The sequence below is a fragment of the Chrysoperla carnea genome (genome assembly GCF_905475395.1).
Source record: "Chrysoperla carnea chromosome X unlocalized genomic scaffold, inChrCarn1.1 SUPER_X_unloc_124, whole genome shotgun sequence".
NCBI lineage: Eukaryota > Metazoa > Arthropoda > Insecta > Neuroptera > Chrysopidae > Chrysoperla > Chrysoperla carnea.
Window position 1 is genome coordinate 4,928 of NW_025408072.1, and position 16,018 is coordinate 20,945.

Genomic DNA, 16,018 nt, shown 5'->3' on the forward strand with positions numbered 1-16,018 from the left:
GAATTGTTAATTCGTAAATTACCATTCCAACGTTTAGTACGTGAAATTGCACAAGATTTTAAAACCGATTTACGTTTTCAAAGTTCAGCTGTTATGGCATTACAAGAAGCTAGTGAAGCCTATTTAGTAGGTTTATTTGAAGATACCAATTTATGCGCAATTCATGCAAAGCGTGTTACAATTATGCCTAAGGATATACAATTGGCAAGACGTATTCGTGGAGAACGTGCATAAGCGTTTTAAATGACAATTTAAAAAAAAAAAAACAAATAAGAAATATTTTCGGTCCTATATATAGGACCAACATATATTATTAAATAAGAGTATATTATTTTTATTAAAAAATATATATATATATATATATATATATATATATATATATATATATATATAATATAAATTATTGAAATAAAATTAAACATTATTAAAATTTTGTTATAATTATAAGCGATTGCTATTTCTAAAAATAAATAAATTTCATAAAATTTATATTATTTTATATTCATTTGAAATATTAAAAAAACTTCTCGCTTTAAAGTAACCATGATATGAGTTATAAATGCAATAAAATTTTATACAAAAAATAATATTTATTTGTTGATGAATAATATAAAAGGTTTACATTTCTAAATAACATATATTTATATATGGTGTGTAAAAAAAAAGAAAAGAAGAAAAATAATTTATATTTTTAATATAAAAAGGCAACCGCACACAGTGTTCCCAAGCGGTCACCCATCCAAGTACTGACTGTGCCCAATGTTGCTTAACTTCGGTGATCGGACGAGAACCGGTGTTTTCAACGTGGTATGGCTGTTGCCAGTAATAAATGAAAATTTTTACAAATATATATTTTTCATAAATATCATTAATATTAAAGTATATTATTAAAATTTTCAATGAAGTAATCAATTTAAATATATACTTATTTATTATACCATATATTTTAAATAAAAATGCAACCGCACACAGTATTCTCAAGTGGCCACCCATCCGTGGTACTGACTGTGGCAAATGTTTCTAAACTATTATTTTATAAAATATTTATACAAAAAATAATTTACTCTTATCAAATATTAATTTGTGGCCTGTATTAAGGCCTATGTTATTTTCATTTTTTAGCAAAAATAATGAAATATTTCAATATATTATTAAAGTAACAGATCATTTCTTTTTTGGTGCTGCTTTTTTAATTTTTGTAGGAGATGATTTGGCAACAGAAGCTTTCTTAGCTTTTGGTGCTTTCGGTTTACGAGCAGGGCTACTTTTGGCAGCGGATTTTGTACTTTTTGCTGGTTTTGCTTTAACTGGTGCTTTTTTTGATGCCGCTGATGATTTTGCAGTAACTTTTTTAGCAGCAGTTGATGATGATGGAGTCGCTTTTTTTGCTTTAGGCTTTTTGGCTGCCAATGATGTAGTTGTGGCTTTCTTTTCTTTTGGTGCCCGTTTACTTTTAGCACTCTTTGCTGAACCTTTTGCTCCACTTTCTTTTTTGGATACTTTTGATTTAGCTGAAGAATTAGATGAAGCGGAAGCAGCCAATTTGAATGAACCAGATGCACCTTTACCTTTAGTTTGTACCAAGGCTCCCTCAGTTACAGCAGCTTTTAAATATTTTTTAATAAATGGTGAAATTTTATCAGAATCCACTTTATAATTTGCAGCTAAATATTTTTTAATTGCTTGTAATGATGAACCACCACGTTCTTTTAAATTTTTAATTGCGTTAACAACCATTTCTGATGTACGTGGATGTGTTGGTTTTGAATGTTGTTTTGTACGTTTAGCACCAGAAGCTGTTGCTTTTTTTGTTGGTGTTGTAGAAGCAGCAGTAACCGCAGTTGCTGCAACAGCTGTAGAATTTTCTTCGGCCATATTTTTTACTTTATAAAAATAATGTATTTATTATAAATATTTAAATGATAAAATATAATAATTCTATCAAATAAAAAATAAAGGTTTTCAATTATATCATTATTCACAATAATATAAGTCCCTATGTAAGTCAAAGTACCATGTAGAAAACACATAAAAATTAAATAGTATTTCTAATTTACTGTCGTAGTAAACATGATTTATTTTTTCAATTTCTATAATATATAAAATAATAAATTATAAATTTAATAATAATATTTATTTTATAAATTAAAATATATTTAATTTTTTTATTAACAATTATTAATAAACATAGTTTAATATTAATTATTTCAATCATACAAAACAATAATATTTTTAAGGTAAACTTAAAAAGTATATATTTTTATTTTTTATTTAATATCGATTTATTATAAATTATTAGTATATAAATAATTAAAAAATTTAATATATAAATATATATATTATAGTATAAGATTTCATTTTTAGAAAAACTTTTTTTGTCAATAATGAAAACGTATTATTATGAAATGTGTTAATCGAACATTGACAAAATATATTTCATTAGAAAATACTTTTATTTATGCATTAATATCAATAATTAACTATTAAATTAATTTTTTCATAATTATATAAAGAAATTTTATACTGATATAAGTATTTATATATTATAATATTTATTTTAAATATAAAAAAATTTATGACAAAATATATTATTAGAGTATTTGTTGAGATTAATATAAGATTATTTTAAATAAGAATTAATTTATATAATTATTAAAATATTATTAATTTTATGTTATGTAATTTTAATAAAAATAAATAATAATAATAAATATAAAAATTTTTTAACAATTTAAATTTTATATGATCTAAATAATTTTGTTAAGTACGATATGAGAAATCATTGTAAGCTTCGTTAAGAAACTTTGTAATATAAAATAATAATAATAATATTAAATATATAAATAAATAAAATAAATTTGATACATATTTTTGGTTCATTCTGTGTATAAATCAAAGGATACCGAATAATTGGTAACGGATGCGATATATTATAGTATCGAGTATTAAAACATAATATATAAATTTATCTTGTTATTCAAATTTTTTGTTACTTAACTTATGTATTTAGAAAATTTATAATATTATTTATATAATTGACATAAAATCTTATAAATTGAAATTTTATTAATATGTATCAAAAGAAGAGAGTAACGTATTGATATAATATCAAAGGATACTGATTATTTAAATAACGAATACGTCATATATTGTTTGTGTAACAAAGTTCACTTGGCCATCTAGTTGAAAATAACATTTTCAATAGAAAGTTTATATGCTTTTTTTTTTCTTTAATTATTAAAAAAATAAATTGAAATTTAATTCAATCAAATTTTATAATAATTTTTAAAAAATTTTTCCTTTTAAAAAATATTTTGTGATGTTGTGATAATATGTATTAATACAAGTGCATCCTGATACTTTTATCTCTAGTAAAGGTATGAGTATCATGAACAGTTTTGTTATCTAATGATATTATTTTGATAATATTTTGTGTATATTCTTATAATATTTTGTCTAAATATCATCATAATACAATATTATTTTGATAATATTTTATGAATATTCTTATAATATGTTACCTAAATGTCATCATAATATGATGAATTATTTCCATAATAACATATAAAAAAAAAAAAAAAAAAAAAGAATCATTAATTTATAATTATTTAAATTGATTCTTTAAAAAAATATTATAATATATTATTTATAAAAATAATTTTTACTCTTATTTTAAATAAATTTGTGGCCTTTTATTAAAAGGCCTATGATCGATGTATTATTATTATAAAAATTAATGCAATGTTTTTAATTTATGCTTTCTTTTCAGTTTTCTTTGGTAATAACACTGCTTGAATGTTTGGTAATACACCACCTTGAGCAATTGTTACACCAGATAATAATTTATTTAATTCTTCATCATTACGAATTGCCAATTGTAAATGACGTGGAATGATACGTGTTTTTTTGTTATCACGGGCAGCATTACCAGCTAACTCGAGAACTTCTGCAGCCAAATATTCCATAACAGCAGCCAAATATACTGGGGCACCAGCACCTACTCGTTCAGCATAATTTCCTTTTCGTAATAATCTGTGAATTCTTCCAACAGGAAATTGTAATCCTGCTCGGCTTGATCTTGACTTTGCCTTTCCCTTTACTTTACCACCTTTACCTCGTCCAGACATAGCGAATAAATTTATTTAATTAATATTTTTTTTTGTAAATATAATCACACAGATGTGTACGTTACGGGGATTGTAACATAAATGTTTAAAATGTTATTTGGGTATTTTAATTTATAATATTTATAAAATATAAAACTTTAAAAATAAACCAATCACCTTATAGTATTATTTTCAGCCAATCAGAGAGTAGTATTCATTTTTATTGTTATATCCATCTTCGCGTATATAATACGCTAGTTGTATACACGACACGCTCATACATATACTGACTGGTGTTCTGTAACTATCTGTGTATATTAATTGTTTGTAACAATGCCACCAAAAACAAGTGGAAAAGCAGCAAAAAAAGCTGGCAAAGCTCAAAAAAATATATCAAAGAGTGATAAGAAAAAGAAGAGGAAGCGCAAGGAATCATATGCAATTTACATTTACAAAGTATTAAAACAAGTGCATCCTGATACTGGTATCTCTAGTAAAGCTATGAGTATCATGAACAGTTTTGTTAATGATATTTTTGAACGTATTGCTGCTGAAGCATCACGTTTAGCACATTATAATAAACGTTCAACAATCACAAGTCGGGAAATTCAAACCGCAGTTCGATTATTATTACCTGGTGAATTGGCAAAGCACGCTGTTAGTGAAGGTACTAAAGCTGTTACAAAATATACAAGTTCAAAATAAATAAATCGAAAATATTATTTAATTGATAACATAAAAATACATCAACATATAAAAACGGCTCTCTTTTTAAGAGAGCCATCAAATTTTTTAAATAAGAGTAAATTATTTTTATATATACAAAAAAATTAAATAAACAATTATTAATATCATATTTAATATAAAATTTTATATATTAATAGCTTGAATATATCTATTATTAGTATATCAATATTATTAATTTTAAATATAATAAAGGATATCGCGGAATTATATCGTAAATCAGTGTAATGCAAATGCATTACATTACCTTTATTATTTTCATTTTACATTTACTACTTGTTTATGTACGCTTATAATTATTAGAAAAATATTTTTAATAATTTTAAAAAATAAATGAAATAATAAAAATTTAATAATAAATTATTTATTGAAAGTATAAAAAATGGTATAGCAAAATCTTTATTTTCTTTGATTAAGGCGAAATGTTTTATTAGTTATAAATTCGATAATCTCCTATCGATACTTGTTACTCTTAACTTGTATATATAAAAAATATAATAGTATATTAATTTATAATAAAATTTTTTCAAAAATTCAATAAGTTATTGTAAAATAAAATAGATAATATACAAATTATAATTTATTATTGCAGATATATTACAATAAAAAAAAAAAATAAAAATATTTGGTAATGTATGTTATAAACAAAATAATTTGTTGTAAACAAATATATATAATAGTGTTATATTTATTAACAAATTTATTTACTCTTTTATAAATAAAATTAGTGGCTTCCCAAAAAGGAAAGCCTGTTTAAATTTATCGGATGTATTAAATATTCTTTAATAAATTTACTAAATATTTTAAGTAAATTATTATATTTTCTTAACCTCCAAAACCATACAAAGTACGACCTTGTCGTTTTAAATGCATATACAACATCCATAGCTGTAACTGTTTTACGTTTTTGCGTGTTCAGTATATGTAACAGCATCCCGAATAACATTTTCAAGGAATACTTTAAGTACACCACGTGTTTCTTCATAAATTAAACCAGAGATACGTTTTACTCCACCTCGTCGTGCTAAACGACGAATTGCAGGTTTTGTAATACCTTGGATATTATCACGCAAAACTTTTCTATGACGTTTTGCACCCCTTTTCCAAGACCCTTTCCACCTTTTCCTCTGCCAGTCATTTTAATAAAAAATTATTTACAATATTTTTAACGAACGGATAACACGTGTGTTAACTCACAAGTATTGTAATGTATGTGAGCGCCGGTACAATTGTGCCTTTTTATATTAAAGCATTAAAGATTTTTTAAGCCACGCCTATACAATTTGATTAGTCCCATACTCTGATAGCTATCCAATTAGGATATGACAACAAAAATTTTGAAATTTCATATAAATATAAATACAACACATTTATTTCGCATTTAAAACATTTGACTTTGTAGTATCAAATTGTCGAATATAATTTTTAAAATTGTGTGTTTTTTTGTAAAAACATTATTATTTGAAAATGGCTAGAACCAAGCAAACTGCACGTAAATCAACTGGTGGTAAAGCACCAAGGAAAACAATTAGCAACGAAAGCTGCACGTAAAAAGGCACCAGCAACTGGTGGAGTAAAAAAAACCACACAGATATCGTCCTGGTACAGTAGCTTTACGAGGAAATTCGTCGTTATCAAAAAGTACTGAATTGTTAATTCGTAAATTACCATTCCAACGTTTAGTACGTGAAATTGCACAAGATTTTAAAACCGATTTACGTTTTCAAAGTTCAGCTGTTATGGCATTACAAGAAGCTAGTGAAGCCTATTTAGTAGGTTTATTTGAAGATACCAATTTATGCGCAATTCATGCAAAGCGTGTTACAAATATGCCTAAGGATATACAATTGGCAAGGACGTATTCGTAGGAGAACGTGCATAAGCGTTTTAAATGACAATTTTAAAAAAAAAAAAACAAATAAGAAATATATGTTGGTCCTATATATAGGACCAACATATATTATTAAATAAGAGTATATTATTTTTATTAAAAAATATATATATATATATATATATATATATATATATATATATATATATAAATATAAATTATTGAAATAAAATTAAACATTATTAAAATTTTGTTATAATTATAAGCGATTGCTATTTCTAAAAATAATAAATTTCATAAAATTTATATTATTTTATATTCATTTGAAATATTAAAAAAACTTCTCGCATTAAAAGTAACCATGATATGAGTTATAAATGCAATAAAATTTTATACAAAAAATAATATTTATTTGTTGATGAATAATATAAAAGGTTTACATTTCTAAATAACATATATTTATATATGGTGTGTAAAAAAAAAGAAAAGAAGAAAAATAATTTATATTTTTAATATAAAAAGGCAACCGCACACAGTGTTCCCAAGCGGTCACCCATCCAAGTACTGACTGTGCCCAATGTTGCTTAACTTCGGTGATCGGACGAGAACCGGTGTTTTCAACGTGGTATGGCTGTTGCCAGTAATAAATGAAAATTTTTACAAATATATATTTTTCATAAATATCATTAATATTAAGTATATTATTAAAATTTTCAATGAAGTAATCAATTTAAATATATACTTATTTATTATACCATATATTTTAAATAAAAATGCAACCGCACACAGTATTCTCAAGTGGCCACCCATCCGTGGTACTGACTGTGGCAAATGTTTCTAAACTATTATTTTATAAAATATTTATACAAAAAATAATTTACTCTTATCAAATATTAATTTGTGGCCTGTATTAAGGCCTATGTTATTTTCATTTTTTAGCAAAAATAATGAAATATTTCAATATATTATTAAAGTAACAGATCATTTCTTTTTTGGTGCTGCTTTTTTTAATTTTTGTAGGAGATGATTTGGCAACAGAAGCTTCTTAAGCTTTTGGTGCTTTCGGTTTACGAGCAGGGCTAGCTTTCGGTTTACGAGCAGGGCTACTTTTGGCAGCGGATTTTGTACTTTTTGCTGGTTTTGCTTTAACTGGTGCTTTTTTTGATGCCGCTGATGATTTTGCAGTAACTTTTTTAGCAGCAGTTGATGATGATGGAGTCGCTTTTTTTGCTTTAGGCTTTTTGGCTGCCAATGATGTAGTTGTGGCTTTCTTTTCTTTTGGTGCCCGTTTACTTTTAGCACTCTTTGCTGAACCTTTTGCTCCACTTTCTTTTTTGGATACTTTTGATTTAGCTGAAGAATTAGATGAAGCGGAAGCAGCCAATTTGAATGAACCAGATGCACCTTTACCTTTAGTTTGTACCAAGGCTCCCTCAGTTACAGCAGCTTTTAAATATTTTTTAATAAATGGTGAAATTTTATCAGAATCCACTTTATAATTTGCAGCTAAATATTTTTTAATTGCTTGTAATGATGAACCACCACGTTCTTTTAAATTTTTAATTGCGTTAACAACCATTTCTGATGTACGTGGATGTGTTGGTTTTGAATGTTGTTTTGTACGTTTAGCACCAGAAGCTGTTGCTTTTTTTGTTGGTGTTGTAGAAGCAGCAGTAACCGCAGTTGCTGCAACAGCTGTAGAATTTTCTTCGGCCATATTTTTTACTTTATAAAAATAATGTATTTATTATAAATATTTAAATGATAAAATATAATAATTCTATCAAATAAAAAATAAAGGTTTTCAATTATATCATTATTCACAATAATATAAGTCCCTATGTAAGTCAAAGTACCATGTAGAAAACACATAAAAATTAAATAGTATTTCTAATTTACTGTCGTAGTAAACATGATTTATTTTTTCAATTTCTATAATATATAAAATAATAAATTATAAATTTAATAATAATATTTATTTTATAAATTAAAATATATTTAATTTTTTTATTAACAATTATTAATAAACATAGTTTAATATTAATTATTTCAATCATACAAAACAATAATATTTTTAAGGTAAACTTAAAAAGTATATATTTTTATTTTTTATTTAATATCGATTTATTATAAATTATTAGTATATAAATAATTAAAAAATTTAATATATAAATATATATATCTTATAGTATAAGATTTCATTTTTAGAAAAACTTTTTTTGTCAATAATGAAAACGTATTATTATGAAATGTGTTAATCGAACATTGACAAAATATATTTCATTAGAAAATACTTTTATTTATGCATTAATATCAATAATTAACTATTAAATTAATTTTTTCATAATTATATAAAGAAATTTTATACTGATATAAGTATTTATATATTATAATATTTATTTTAAATATAAAAAAATTTATGACAAAATATATTATTAGAGTATTTGTTGAGATTAATATAAGATTATTTTAAATAAGAATTAATTTATATAATTATTAAAATATTATTAATTTTATGTTATGTAATTTTAATAAAAATAAATAATAATAATAAATATAAAAATTTTTTAACAATTTAAATTTTATATGATCTAAATAATTTTGTTAAGTACGATATGAGAAATCATTGTAAGCTTCGTTAAGAAACTTTGTAATATAAAATAATAATAATAATATTAAATATATAAATAAATAAAATAAATTTGATACATATTTTTGGTTCATTCTGTGTATAAATCAAAGGATACCGAATAATTGGTAACGGATGCGATATATTATAGTATCGAGTATTAAAACATAATATATAAATTTATCTTGTTATTCAAATTTTTTGTTACTTAACTTATGTATTTAGAAAATTTATAATATTATTTATATAATTGACATAAAATCTTATAAATTGAAATTTTATTAATATGTATCAAAAGAAGAGAGTAACGTATTGATATAATATCAAAGGATACTGATTATTTAAATAACGAATACGTCATATATTGTTTGTGTAACAAAGTTCACTTGGCCATCTAGTTGAAAATAACATTTTCAATAGAAAGTTTATATGCTTTTTTTTTTCTTTAATTATTAAAAAAATAAATTGAAATTTAATTCAATCAAATTTTATAATAATTTTTAAAAAATTTTTCCTTTTAAAAAATATTTTGTGATGTTGTGATAATATGTATTAATACAAGTGCATCCTGATACTTTTATCTCTAGTAAAGGTATGAGTATCATGAACAGTTTTGTTATCTAATGATATTATTTTGATAATATTTTGTGTATATTCTTATAATATTTTGTCTAAATATCATCATAATACAATATTATTTTGATAATATTTTATGAATATTCTTATAATATGTTACCTAAATGTCATCATAATATGATGAATTATTTCCATAATAACATATAAAAAAGAAAAAAAAAAAAAAGAATCATTAATTTATAATTATTTAAATTGATTCTTTAAAAAAATATTATAATATATTATTTATAAAAATAATTTTTACTCTTATTTTAAATAAATTTGTGGCCTTTTATTAAAAGGCCTATGATCGATGTATTATTATTATAAAAATTAATGCAATGTTTTTAATTTATGCTTTCTTTTCAGTTTTCTTTGGTAATAACACTGCTTGAATGTTTGGTAATACACCACCTTGAGCAATTGTTACACCAGATAATAATTTATTTAATTCTTCATCATTACGAATTGCCAATTGTAAATGACGTGGAATGATACGTGTTTTTTTGTTATCACGGGCAGCATTACCAGCTAACTCGAGAACTTCTGCAGCCAAATATTCCATAACAGCAGCCAAATATACTGGGGCACCAGCACCTACTCGTTCAGCATAATTTCCTTTTCGTAATAATCTGTGAATTCTTCCAACAGGAAATTGTAATCCTGCTCGGCTTGATCTTGACTTTGCCTTTCCCTTTACTTTACCACCTTTACCTCGTCCAGACATAGCGAATAAATTTATTTAATTAATATTTTTTTTTGTAAATATAATCACACAGATGTGTACGTTACGGGGATTGTAACATAAATGTTTAAAATGTTATTTGGGTATTTTAATTTATAATATTTATAAAATATAAAACTTTAAAAATAAACCAATCACCTTATAGTATTATTTTCAGCCAATCAGAGAGTAGTATTCATTTTTATTGTTATATCCATCTTCGCGTATATAATACGCTAGTTGTATACACGACACGCTCATACATATACTGACTGGTGTTCTGTAACTATCTGTGTATATTAATTGTTTGTAACAATGCCACCAAAAACAAGTGGAAAAGCAGCAAAAAAAGCTGGCAAAGCTCAAAAAAATATATCAAAGAGTGATAAGAAAAAGAAGAGGAAGCGCAAGGAATCATATGCAATTTACATTTACAAAGTATTAAAACAAGTGCATCCTGATACTGGTATCTCTAGTAAAGCTATGAGTATCATGAACAGTTTTGTTAATGATATTTTTGAACGTATTGCTGCTGAAGCATCACGTTTAGCACATTATAATAAACGTTCAACAATCACAAGTCGGGAAATTCAAACCGCAGTTCGATTATTATTACCTGGTGAATTGGCAAAGCACGCTGTTAGTGAAGGTACTAAAGCTGTTACAAAATATACAAGTTCAAAATAAATAAATCGAAAATATTATTTAATTGATAACATAAAAATACATCAACATATAAAAACGGCTCTCTTTTTAAGAGAGCCATCAAATTTTTTAAATAAGAGTAAATTATTTTTATATATACAAAAAAATTAAATAAACAATTATTAATATCATATTTAATATAAAATTTTATATATTAATAGCTTGAATATATCTATTATTAGTATATCAATATTATTAATTTTAAATATAATAAAGGATATCGCGGAATATATATCGTAAATCAGTGTAATGCAAATGCATTACATTACCTTTATTATTTTCATTTTACATTTACTACTTGTTTATGTACGCTTATAATTATTAGAAAAATATTTTTAATAATTTTAAAAAATAAATGAAATAATAAAAATTTAATAATAAATTATTTATTGAAAGTATAAAAAATGGTATAGCAAAATCTTTATTTTCTTTGATTAAGGCGAAATGTTTTATTAGTTATAAATTCGATAATCTCCTATCGATACTTGTTACTCTTAACTTGTATATATAAAAAATATAATAGTATATTAATTTATAATAAAATTTTTTCAAAAATTCAATAAGTTATTGTAAAATAAAATAGATAATATACAAATTATAATTTATTATTGCAGATATATTACAATAAAAAAAAAAAATAAAAATATTTGGTAATGTATGTTATAAACAAAATAATTTGTTGTAAACAAATTATATAATATGTTATATTTATTAACAAATTTATTTACTCTTATATAAATAAAATTAGTGGCTTCCCAAAAAGGAAAGCCTGTTTAAATTTATCGGATGTATTAAATATTCTTTAATAAATTTACTAAATATTTTAAGTAAATTATTATATTTTCTTAACCTCCAAAACCATACAAAGTACGACCTTGTCGTTTTAATGCATATACAACATCCATAGCTGTAACTGTTTTACGTTTTGCGTGTTCAGTATATGTAACAGCATCCCGAATAACATTTTCAAGGAATACTTTAAGTACACCACGTGTTTCTTCATAAATTAAACCAGAGATACGTTTTACTCCACCTCGTCGTGCTAAACGACGAATTGCAGGTTTTGTAATACCTTGGATATTATCACGCAAAACTTTTCTATGACGTTTTGCACCCCCTTTTCCAAGACCCTTTCCACCTTTTCCTCTGCCAGTCATTTTAATAAAAAATTATTTACAATATTTTAACGAACGGATAACACGTGTGTTAACCTCACAAGTATTGTAATGTATGTGAGCGCCGGTACAATTGTGCCTTTTTATATAAAGCATTAAAGATTTTTTAAGCCACGCCTATACAATTTGATTAGTCCATACTCTGATAGCTATCCAATAGGATATGACAACAAAAATTTTGAAATTTCATATAAATATAAATACAACACATTTATTTCGCATTTAAACATTTGACTTTGTAGTATCAAATTGTCGAATATAATTTTTAAAATTGTGTGTTTTTTTGTAAAAACATTATTATTTGAAAATGGCTAGAACCAAGCAAACTGCACGTAAATCAACTGGTGGTAAAGCACCAAGAAAACAATTAGCAACGAAAGCTGCACGTAAAAGTGCACCAGCAACTGGTGGAGTAAAAAAACCACACAGATATCGTCCTGGTACAGTAGCTTTACGAGAAATTCGTCGTTATCAAAAAAGTACTGAATTGTTAATTCGTAAATTACCATTCCAACGTTTAGTACGTGAAATTGCACAAGATTTTAAAACCGATTTACGTTTTCAAAGTTCAGCTGTTATGGCATTACAAGAAGCTAGTGAAGCCTATTTAGTAGGTTTATTTGAAGATACCAATTTATGCGCAATTCATGCAAAGCGTGTTACAATTATGCCTAAGGATATACAATTGGCAAGACGTATTCGTGGAGAACGTGCATAAGCGTTTTAAATGACAATTTAAAAAAAAAAAAACAAATAAGAAATATTTTCGGTCCTATATATAGGACCAACATATATTATTAAATAAGAGTATATTATTTTTATTAAAAAATATATATATATATATATATATATATATATATATATATATATATATAAATATAAATTATTGAAATAAAATTAAACATTATTAAAATTTTGTTATAATTATAAGCGATTGCTATTTCTAAAAATAAATAAATTTCATAAAATTTATATTATTTTATATTCATTTGAAATATTAAAAAAACTTCTCGCTTTAAAGTAACCATGATATGAGTTATAAATGCAATAAAATTTTATACAAAAAATAATATTTATTTGTTGATGAATAATATAAAAGGTTTACATTTCTAAATAACATATATTTATATATGGTGTGTAAAAAAAAAGAAAAGAAGAAAAATAATTTATATTTTTAATATAAAAAGGCAACCGCACACAGTGTTCCCAAGCGGTCACCCATCCAAGTACTGACTGTGCCCAATGTTGCTTAACTTCGGTGATCGGACGAGAACCGGTGTTTTCAACGTGGTATGGCTGTTGCCAGTAATAAATGAAAATTTTTACAAATATATATTTTTCATAAATATCATTAATATTAAAGTATATTATTAAAATTTTCAATGAAGTAATCAATTTAAATATATACTTATTTATTATACCATATATTTTAAATAAAAATGCAACCGCACACAGTATTCTCAAGTGGCCACCCATCCGTGGTACTGACTGTGGCAAATGTTTCTAAACTATTATTTTATAAAATATTTATACAAAAAATAATTTACTCTTATCAAATATTAATTTGTGGCCTGTATTAAGGCCTATGTTATTTTCATTTTTTAGCAAAAATAATGAAATATTTCAATATATTATTAAAGTAACAGATCATTTCTTTTTTGGTGCTGCTTTTTTAATTTTTGTAGGAGATGATTTGGCAACAGAAGCTTTCTTAGCTTTTGGTGCTTTCGGTTTACGAGCAGGGCTACTTTTGGCAGCGGATTTTGTACTTTTTGCTGGTTTTGCTTTAACTGGTGCTTTTTTTGATGCCGCTGATGATTTTGCAGTAACTTTTTTAGCAGCAGTTGATGATGATGGAGTCGCTTTTTTTGCTTTAGGCTTTTTGGCTGCCAATGATGTAGTTGTGGCTTTCTTTTCTTTTGGTGCCCGTTTACTTTTAGCACTCTTTGCTGAACCTTTTGCTCCACTTTCTTTTTTGGATACTTTTGATTTAGCTGAAGAATTAGATGAAGCGGAAGCAGCCAATTTGAATGAACCAGATGCACCTTTACCTTTAGTTTGTACCAAGGCTCCCTCAGTTACAGCAGCTTTTAAATATTTTTTAATAAATGGTGAAATTTTATCAGAATCCACTTTATAATTTGCAGCTAAATATTTTTTAATTGCTTGTAATGATGAACCACCACGTTCTTTTAAATTTTTAATTGCGTTAACAACCATTTCTGATGTACGTGGATGTGTTGGTTTTGAATGTTGTTTTGTACGTTTAGCACCAGAAGCTGTTGCTTTTTTTGTTGGTGTTGTAGAAGCAGCAGTAACCGCAGTTGCTGCAACAGCTGTAGAATTTTCTTCGGCCATATTTTTTACTTTATAAAAATAATGTATTTATTATAAATATTTAAATGATAAAATATAATAATTCTATCAAATAAAAAATAAAGGTTTTCAATTATATCATTATTCACAATAATATAAGTCCCTATGTAAGTCAAAGTACCATGTAGAAAACACATAAAAATTAAATAGTATTTCTAATTTACTGTCGTAGTAAACATGATTTATTTTTTCAATTTCTATAATATATAAAATAATAAATTATAAATTTAATAATAATATTTATTTTATAAATTAAAATATATTTAATTTTTTTATTAACAATTATTAATAAACATAGTTTAATATTAATTATTTCAATCATACAAAACAATAATATTTTTAAGGTAAACTTAAAAAGTATATATTTTTATTTTTTATTTAATATCGATTTATTATAAATTATTAGTATATAAATAATTAAAAAATTTAATATATAAATATATATATTATAGTATAAGATTTCATTTTTAGAAAAACTTTTTTTGTCAATAATGAAAACGTATTATTATGAAATGTGTTAATCGAACATTGACAAAATATATTTCATTAGAAAATACTTTTATTTATGCATTAATATCAATAATTAACTATTAAATTAATTTTTTCATAATTATATAAAGAAATTTTATACTGATATAAGTATTTATATATTATAATATTTATTTTAAATATAAAAAAATTTATGACAAAATATATTATTAGAGTATTTGTTGAGATTAATATAAGATTATTTTAAATAAGAATTAATTTATATAATTATTAAAATATTATTAATTTTATGTTATGTAATTTTAATAAAAATAAATAATAATAATAAATATAAAAATTTTTTAACAATTTAAATTTTATATGATCTAAATAATTTTGTTAAGTACGATATGAGAAATCATTGTAAGCTTCGTTAAGAAACTTTGTAATATAAAATAATAATAATAATATTAAATATATAAATAAATAAAATAAATTTGATACATATTTTTGGTTCATTCTGTGTATAAATCAAAGGATACCGAATAATTGGTAACGGATGCGATATATTATAGTATCGAGTATTAAAACATAATATATAAATTTATCTTGTTATTCAAATTTTTTGTTACTTAACTTATGTAT

The 16,018-nt window shown here is 23.8% G+C and overlaps 3 non-coding genes across 3 annotated transcripts; all 3 read right to left on the reverse strand.

Annotated features, from left to right (window-relative positions):
• Positions 1 to 702: 702 nt before the first annotated feature.
• Positions 703 to 821, reverse strand: LOC123303704. The gene has a single exon (XR_006535799.1). It is a non-coding gene; the product is annotated as a 5S ribosomal RNA (ribosomal RNA).
• Positions 822 to 7,201: 6,380 nt separating this feature from the next.
• On the reverse strand, positions 7,202 to 7,320 carry LOC123303705. The gene has a single exon (XR_006535800.1). It is a non-coding gene; the product is annotated as a 5S ribosomal RNA (ribosomal RNA).
• Positions 7,321 to 13,714: 6,394 nt separating this feature from the next.
• On the reverse strand, positions 13,715 to 13,833 carry LOC123303707. The gene has a single exon (XR_006535801.1). It is a non-coding gene; the product is annotated as a 5S ribosomal RNA (ribosomal RNA).
• Between the last annotated feature and the right edge of the window lie 2,185 nt (positions 13,834 to 16,018).